Raw genomic sequence first — 9,925 nt, 5'->3', positions numbered from 1 at the left:
TATTTGGTTTTTTGTTTTTGTTATTATGAGTTTTTTTTTGTTTTTGTTATTATTTAATTTTTTTTCAGATTTAATATTTGTTGATTAATTACGATTTTTCATATTTATTTGGTTTTTATAAAAGTTATACGACTAAAGTTATACACTTAAAACATTAAAGTTATACACTGGGTGCATTAAAGTTATACATCTTGTCTATTAAAGTTATACACTGCGTGCATTAAAGTTATACAATTTTGGACTAAAGTTATACAATTTTGGACTAAAGTTATACAATTTTGGACTGAAGTTGTACTCTTATGGAATAAAGTTATACAATTTTGGACTAAAATTACACAAATTTGGACTGAAGTTATACAAATAAGGACTAAAGTTATACAAATAAGGACTAAAATTATACAATTTTGGACTAAAGTTATACAAATTTGGACTACAATTATACAAAAAATGATTGAAGTTATACTAATAAGGACAAAAGTTATTCAAATAAGGACTAAAGTTATACAAAAATGGACTAAAGTTATACAAAAAGGATCAAGAAGTTATACAAAAATAGACCAAAGTTATACAAAAAAGGTCTAAAGTTATACAAAAATTGGACTAAAGTCATACAACAATGGACTAAAGTTATACAAAAATGAACCAAAGTTATACAAAAATGAACCAAAGTTATACAAAAATGGACTAAAGTTATACAAAAAATTGGACTAAAGTTATACAAAAATGAACCAAAGTTATACAAAAATAAACCAGAGTTATACAAAAATGCACCAAAGTTATACAAAAAATGGACTAAAGTTATACAAAAAATTGGACTAAAGTTATACAAAAATGAACCAAAGTTATACAAAAATGAACCAAAGTTATACAAAAATGGACTAAAGTTATACAAAAATTGACTAAAGTTAGTCCATATTTGTATAACTTTGGTTCATTTTTGTATAACTTTGGTTCATTTTTGTATAACTTTAGTCCAATTTTTTGTATAACTTTAGTCCAATTTTTGTATAACTTTCGTCTTTTTTTGTATAACTTTGGTCTATTTTTGTATAACTTTGGTTCATGTTTGTATACCTTTAGTTCATTTTTGTATAACTTTGGTTCATTTTTGTATAACTTTGGTCCATTTTTGTATAACTTTAGTCCTTATTTGTATAACTTTAGCCCATATTTGTATAACTTTAATCCATATTTGTATAACTTTAGTCCATTTCTGTATAACTTTGGTTCATTTTTGTATAACTTTGGTTCATTTTTGTATAACTTTAGTCCAATTTTTGTATAACTTTAGTCCAATTTTTGTATAACTTTAGTCTATTTTTGTATAACTTTGGTTCATTTTTGTATAACTTTAGACCATTTTTGTCTTAGATGAAAAAAAAGTATCTCACAAAAAAAAAACGAGATTTAAAACACGAAATCGATTTAAGAAAATGAATAAAAAATGAGAACTAACAAAATAAAAGACAACTAAAATAAAATAAAAGACAAAAAAAAATAATGAATGGAAAAAACAACTCAAAACATACAAATTAACACAAAACGAAAAAAAAAAAAAAAAAAAAAAAATGCAGCGGCGGTGAGGCGGCGGCGGGGCGGCGGCGGGGGTGGTGGGTGGTTAGTTGGTGTCGGGTGGGGTGGTGGTGGTGAATGAAGATGAGAGGAGTGGGTGATTTATTTGGGTTTTTTGATTTATTTGGATTTTTTGGGTTTTTTTATTTATTTGGATTTTTTGGGTTTTTTTTATTTATTTGGTTTTTTTTTTTAGAGTTTGAGAGAAGAGAGAAATGAAATGTGTAAGATGAAAGATAAATGGATGAGTGAAAAACAAATATATAGTAAATTAGTGATTAATTAGAGTGGATTAGTGAAGGAGGAGAGAGATGGTGAGATTAGCTTATAAACACACTTTTTGGGGTTGATCTCATCCCTCCATTTCCCTCCATCCAATGGCTCATAATAGAACTTATGGACTCAATATAAATGTGGACCTTAGTTGATCTCTTTCTCTCTCTCTCTCTCTCTCTCTCTCTCTCTCTCTCTCTCTCTCTCTCTCTCTCTCTCTCTCTATATATATATATATATATATATATATATATATATATATATAGGGGTTCTTATAAGACCTTTATACCTTATAAGGCCCTAAGTCTTTATAAGAGCCCTTGGATGAAGGGATTGAAGGGATTGGATGAGGAGAGAAGGCGTGTTTTTTAGAGCAAAAAAAAAAAAGAAAATGCTGATTGTGTGAGAGGGGGGCCACTTTCACTGTTTATGTACTGCCTCCATATCAAAATCCCGCGGACAATAGCAATAAACAAAGCCTCCTATATCATTTTGCATGCTTCCCTCCTCTTTTCACCATTCAAAACCTCTCAACAAGCAAAACCCATAAAAATCATCCAAAAAACTTGAATAATTCTGCAAATCCATTATAAATCATCAAAAAGAGAAAAGAAATTTCATTCCAACTGTTTAACTACATCATCTTTCCGTATAAAATTCATTCGCTTTGTTGAAAATAAATAATTTGTCATTGTTCATCACAAAAACACAATCAAAATGACAGTCAGTGTTCGTGAAAACGATTATATGCAGATTGAAGTTGCCGTCGATGGTGAGTTCCGAATGTTCATTATTGTAGGTTGTAGTTATATAATTTGTGTTCATTATTTTTAATACTGTTGTACTTTCATGGTGTTCATCAGATTTGTGCTTTCATTTTGGTAGCTTGTTGTTGATCGCAAAAAATGATGGAAATTTAAAAGCTTGATCAAGTAGGAATTATAACTTCAGTGGGTTTTAGTATAACTCTGACCCAAATATGTATAACTTCAATAATACAGGGTACACATGCAGTTCTTATATTCATCGTGTTATACCTCCAGAGGTTTTTTGTAAAACTCTTTGACATTTTCCCGCAACTTCGGGTAACACAAGAATTCAAACCCTAAATTGTGCGTACAAATCTTACTAAAGAACCAATTTTGATATAGTTATACAGGCTGTGTCTAGAGTTATACATTGTATCATTAAAGTTATTCATACTGTGTATAGAGTTATACATTGTATGATTACAGTTATACACGTTTTGTACAGGAGTTATACAACACATCACTGCAGTTATCCATATATAGGTAAGAGTTATACAAGTTATACATTGTATGACTAGAGTTATACAAAGATCTACCTAGAGTTATACAGAGTGTAACTATAGTTATACATGATATGGTAAGAGTTATACATTATATACTCAAAGTTATACAGTCTGTGCCCAGAGTTATACAGTCTGTGCATAGAGTTATACAGTATATAATGTATAACTCGTAAAATATAATGTATAACTATTAGCATATACAGACTGTGTTTGGAGTTATACATTATATGCTAAGAGTTATACATTGTGTAGCTAGAGTTATACATCGCATGACTAGAGTTATACAGACTGTTCATAGAGTTATACATTAAATGTATAGAGTTATACGAGCTGTGTCTAGAGTTATACATTGTATGATTAGAGTTATACACATTTTGTCTGGAGTTATACATTGTATGATTAGAGTTATACATTAAATGCCTGCAGTTATACATTATGTGACCAGAGTTATACATGTTATTTGCATGTGTTTTTCTGTGTTTGTTAGTAAAACAAATTAAATAAAATAAAACAAAGAAGATGATGGAGAGGATAGTAAAACAAACCCACATTTAACATACATGAACTTAATTAATAGATATAGATACATAAACTTAATGCATTGCTAAAAATACAGTTCTTAGATGTTCATATAGGGATGAATTCTCTTTTATGATATTCATCCTCTCCTCCTTTGCTATTTGGAGGTTTCGTTCCGCAGATGCAATATCTTTTAATAGCTGCATTATCTGCTGCTCTGACAAGCCATTTTCTTTGGCGTCCTTGAGTGTGATCTGAGCGTCCTCAAGGTAGGTCCTGTACCTTCTCTCGATGTCCAGCAACCGGCGTATGAAACTCTTGTTGTACTCGGTCATAATGCATGTATTACGAATGGCATCATTCATTGTTGTTGAAGGAAGTTTGGAATTTATTTTAGGTTTTAACGATTTAGGGTTTGGAGTTTAGGGTGGAGATAGGGATATAATGAACTGGTTTTTTAGATAGTGGAATGAATTTATAATTAGTAATGTGTCCTTTGAGTTGTTTTTTAATTAATATGTTTGGGGTTTGATACTTAAATTAATACGAATTTTGTTTAGGAAGTTGTGCCATATCCCTGCTTGAAATCTTATAACCCTTCGCATTCCATATAATGTGACGTTTCATTAAATGTATAACTCTTAGAATACAAAATATGCCTAGAGTTATGCATTATATACCTAGAGTTATACATTATTTGCTAAGAGTTATACATTGTGTAGAATGAGTTATACATCTTACAGTCTCTGCCTAGAGTTATACCTAGAGTTATACCTAGAGTTATACATTATTTGCTAAGAGTTATACATTGTGTAGAATGAGTTTTACATCTTACAGTCTCTGCTAGAGTTATACATCGTATGACTAGAGTTATACATTGTGACTAGAGTTATACATTGAATGACTAGAATTATAAATACTGCGACTAGAGTTATACATTATTTGACTACAGTTATACAATATGTGCCCAGAGTTATACAGTGTGACTAGGGTTATACATTAAATCACTAGAGTTATACATTGTATGACTAGAGTTATACAAACTGTGACTAGAGTTATACATTGTATGACTAGAGTTATACAAACTGTGACTAGAGTTATACAGTGTGACTAGGGTTATACATTAAATCACTAGAGTTATACATTGTATGACTAGAGTTATACAAACTGTGACTAGAGTTATATAGTGTGACTAGGGTTATACATTAAATCACTAGAGTTATACATTGTATGACTAGAGTTATACAAACTGTGACTAGAGTTATACATTGTATGACTAGAGTTATACAAACTGTGACTAGAGTTATACATTGTATGACTAGAGTTATACGTTATCTGACTACAGTTATACATTATGTGCCCAGAGTTATAAATTGTATGACTAAAGTTATACATTATACACCCAAAGTTATACAGTCTGTGCCCAGAGTTATACCGTATGTGCATAGAGTTATACAGTATATGCGTAGAGTTATGTATTTCTTAATCATTTCATGGATGATTGATTCTCGCTCGATGGTCGCAAGGTAGCGAAACGAGTATTGTAAGCATTTGCGTGAGTTTACACTTTGTGTAGGGCAACAATTTTTTGAAATCGACGAGGCAGTGACATTCTATAAAGTTTATGCATTGGCGACCGGGTTTGATGTTCGGAAGTACTCGACGAAAAAATGGCGCGACGGTGAAATCAGGTCAAAGTTGCTGGTTTGCAACAGAGAGGGATTCACATATGTCCCAAAAGGAGAGGCAGTAATTAAAAAAAATGAGATCGGGATTAGGGAAGAAGGAATGCAATGGGGAAAAAGAACTCATGAACCGAGGAAATATACAGTCAAGAGGGTAGGGTGTAAAGCACATGTCAGGCTATTTATGAAGAATGGAGTACTAGTAATTGACCGATTCCACATGGGGCATAATCACGAGCTTGTATCGAGTGAGGATCGTCAGTTTCAAAAGATGTCGCGGAACATAGAAGATTTTCACAAGTACTTGATAATGTACAACTCAAGGGTTAGTTTACTATTAAACAAACATCCACTAATTAAATGGCAAACTTCTAAAGTTATTTACCGAGATGATAGAGTTATGTAAACCTAAAAGTTATAAATAATAAGAAGTTATAAGAATAGCTGAAAGATTTATAGTTGAGGAATTCTTGGTTATTAATCAAGACGATAGGATTTGTTGTCCACTGCAGTTGAGGATAGGAGCAACTAGGACGTACAACATGTGTAAGGAGTTCGTAAACGGGTTCGAGAACATTGGTGCATCCTTAACTGATTTTAAGAACTTCCACCGAGATGTGAAGTGCTTCATCCATAAACGGGACGGTCAATTGTTCATTGACCGATTCAAGAATATGGCACAAAATAGGCGGGGTTTTATTTTGATTATGAAGTTGACAAGGATAACGACCTTGAAGCGCAATATGGGTGACGAGAACCGCTAGAAGGAACTACGTTTTTGGAGATGCGGTGTCGTGCGACCCAACATACTCAACAAACAAGTACGATATGATTTTCACGCCATTCACGGCATAGATCACCATAAGCGATCGGTGACATTCTCAGGCATTGATTGCCCATGAAGACCATGAATCCTTCCAGTGGGTTTTCGTAGGTTTTGAATGCTATGGGAGGAAAGGAACCCAAGTACATTATCACGGATCGGTGTCGGGCATTATTAAGGCCGTACCCCTTGCCTTCAAGACTGCACACCACCGATTTTGCATGTGGCATATAATGAACAAGGTGCCATCAAAGGTCGGGGTGACAAGGGAGGATTATAAGGAGTTCGTTCAGAAATTGAACAACATTATATGGGACGACAACATAGAAGCGCATTTACTTTGACGCTAGGTGGGCGAAAATAATGGTAGCGCATGGTCTTGTGAACGAAGAGTGGTTTACGAAGCGTAAAAAAAGGAGCCAATGGGTGATGGCACATTGCGGGGACTTGAACTGGGTGGTGTAATGAGGACAACCCGAGATCGGAGAGCATTAATAGTTTTTAAGAAGTTCGAGCGAGAAGTCGGTACGTTAGTGGAGTTTTGGATGCGTTTTGAAAGCGCTATGGACCATCAACGGCATACGCAGAAGAGACTTGACCATGAAAACCGACACTCAACACCGGCAATGGGGACGCATTTACCCATAGAGGAATATGCGTCGGATGTTTATACCCGTGAGGTTTTCAAGGAATTCCAACTAGAGGTCATTTGCTCAATCGATACATGTAAGAGTGTCGGCTATGCTGAAGTCGATGGAGTTGAAGTGACTGTCGTAAAGGATTCAATCAGACAGAAAAGTTTCAACGTAGATTACAACCCAGGTAACAACAGTTTGAATAACTTAAGTTTTCTGAATGTATAACTTTTCTTATTATATGCATAACTCTACTTGCAGAATGTATAACTCTTGTTGTCATATGTATAACTCTACTTTCAGAATAACATTAGAAATTCAATTTTTCAATGAACTGTTGTCATTTGTAGTATAACTCTGATTACATTTTGAATAACTTTAGCTTTCAGAATGTATAACTCTTGTTGCCATATGTAGTATAACTCTGATTACATTTTGAATAACTTTAGCTTTCAGAATGTATAACTCTTGTTGCCATATGTAGTATAACTCTGATTACATTTTGAATAACTTTAGCTTTCATAATGTATAACTCTTATTGCCATATGTATAACTCTACTTTCAGAATAACATTAGGAATTCTATTTTTCACAGAACTGCAGCTATTTGTAGTATAACTCTGATTAGAGTTTGAATAACTGTAGCTTTCAGAATGTATAACTCTTGTTGCCATATGTATAACTCTGCGTGATAATGTTTAACTCTTATTATTATATGTATAAGACTACTAACGGCATAATTTAATTGGATTACAGGGACACAGGCTACACAGTGCAGCTGTATGATGTTTGAAAGGATGGGATTTACAATGTTTGACATATAGTCTGGATTTTGTCGGCTAACGGCATGAAGACAATTCCAGTTGATTACGTTTCTACAAGATGGAAAAAGGATGCATTGCAATTCAGATTATCAGAATGTGATGGTGAACAAATGGAAACAAATAGTAGCGCTGATGCAAAAGAAGTTGCGATGGTGAAGTTGTGGTCAGAAGTTCATTCTACCATTGGTTTACTTCGTGGCGCGAGTGAGACTGAAGTTGTGAACTTAAGCTCGTTAATTAGAGAGTTCAAGGAGAAACTTTTACCGTACAAGAAGGATTTAACAAAGCAACAGGAATTTGAGCAAATCCTTGGTTGCCCCGCCAGTGACGAGGTAACAATACTTCCACCAAAACAATCGAAAAACAAAGGCAGCGGTAAAAGAATGGTGTCAGCTAAGGCTAAAGCCATTGCCTTGGCTTCTAAGCCAAAGCGCATGTGTAATAACTGTAAACAAATGGCACACCACGATAAACGGAACTGCCCTAACCCATTCTCTGAGCATCCACCATCTTCACCAGCATCTGAAGGAGTAGAAGAAGAAGAAGAGGAAGAGGAAGAGGAAGAAGAAGAAGAATCAGAAGACGAAGACAACGAAGAAGAAGAATAGAGAAACTTAACATGTTGTAGTAGTAGGCAGTAGAAAAATACCCCCGTCTCAACAAATTATTTACAATCTTTTTTCTTTAAAAGGTAAAAAATCTGGTGAGACGGAACGGGTATTTAATAGCTAGCTTTTGTCTATTTTGAAGGGGGATTGCACCTTCCGTTGTATAACTTGATAATATGGTGTGTGAAATTTGAAGCTAATGTTGTACAACTCTTTTACATTATTTTGATGACTTCTGTTCATGGCAACATATCCAATATTTAAAAGTGGCTTTAAGAAGGAATTATAATTTCAGTGGCTTTAAGTACAACTCTTACCCATATATGGATAAATGTACTTCACAGAGTGTATAACTCTTGTTCAAAATTTGCATTTAAATAATCATGAGTCATATGTTGTATAACTCTTGTACACGCTTTGTATAACTCTTGATGTTTTTTGTATAACTCTTAGTCTGTCTAATAAATTTTGCCTTTTATCATAACTCAAATCATGTGTTGTATAACTCCTGCACATAATTTGTATAACTTTACTTCACAGAGTGTATAACTCTAACACTTATCTGTAAAACTTGGATTTTAATTATGACTGACCAAGATCATATAGTAACAATCTATTCCAACAAGTTGTCTAAGTTGTTAAGGAGTTCCTTGACAACATTCTAGAGTTGCAAAAAAAGAGAATACAGAATCAAAGGGATACATTCTATTTTTTCGCAGGTTTTTTATCTCCTCTTCGCGCTGCTTTCCGTCTGTTTTCTACTTGCTTCAGGATCTGTAATTTCTCGCCAATGAAAACATTGACCTTGGTCAGAACTCATTCCCTGATGATGTTCATGTCAGCTAGGAGAAGCGTCGCTGCCAACTGGATCACCAAATATCGACGGTTCACCTTCCTCTCGAGATCAACGTGACCAAACCTATCACCCTCGTACATTAACATGTGCATCATGCAGAACAAGCCAGACTCGGTGTCGTTTATCGTTTGCTGATGCCAGGTAAACTGGATCTGACGGAACTGGAACGACGGTATGTCTTTCGCTCTGTCCTTCTCGTCGTCCCTAGCCTCCACGTAGTCGCTCATGAGGCTCGTCTGGCAGAGACAAGAACGTCAAAAAGTGAGATTTGTAAAAGCGGTGAGAACACTTTTTAGTTGAACATAATTACAATTTAATTCCACTTACAATAACGTGACATGCTTTGCATATCTCCGATTGCCGCGGACTTGAATAGTACTTACTGTCCAGGAGATCAATCGTCCTAGAATTAAAGTTGATACACACACATGCATAATGCGCTTCAATCTTAATGGGTACGAAGATTAAATCAGCCTTCAAGCTGAAATCTTTGCCACAGTCGGTTCGGAAGACGTCCCACGTATTGTACAACCCGTCGGTGTCCTGTTTGTTGGACGGGTTTCGTACAAGGCTCAAGATTATTTCTGTTCAAGTAGCAAGATATGTGTGAGGATACCGGTGGAGTTATAGGGGTTATGCATTGGAGTTTCACAAAGAACTCTTACAAAGATAATGAAGAATGCCTAAGTATATACTGGTTGTTAATAACTTCTCAATACAAAATGTTTAACTCCAGGGAGGGTATGTATAACTTTAGACTTACTTTCCACTGTGAAAGTTTTAAAGAGGGTATGTGCAACTCTTATAACATATTAAAGG

The sequence above is a fragment of the Silene latifolia genome, chromosome 7, assembly GCF_048544455.1.
Source record: "Silene latifolia isolate original U9 population chromosome 7, ASM4854445v1, whole genome shotgun sequence".
Taxonomy (NCBI): Eukaryota; Viridiplantae; Streptophyta; class Magnoliopsida; order Caryophyllales; family Caryophyllaceae; genus Silene; species Silene latifolia.
This window is presented reverse-complemented; position numbering follows the sequence as displayed.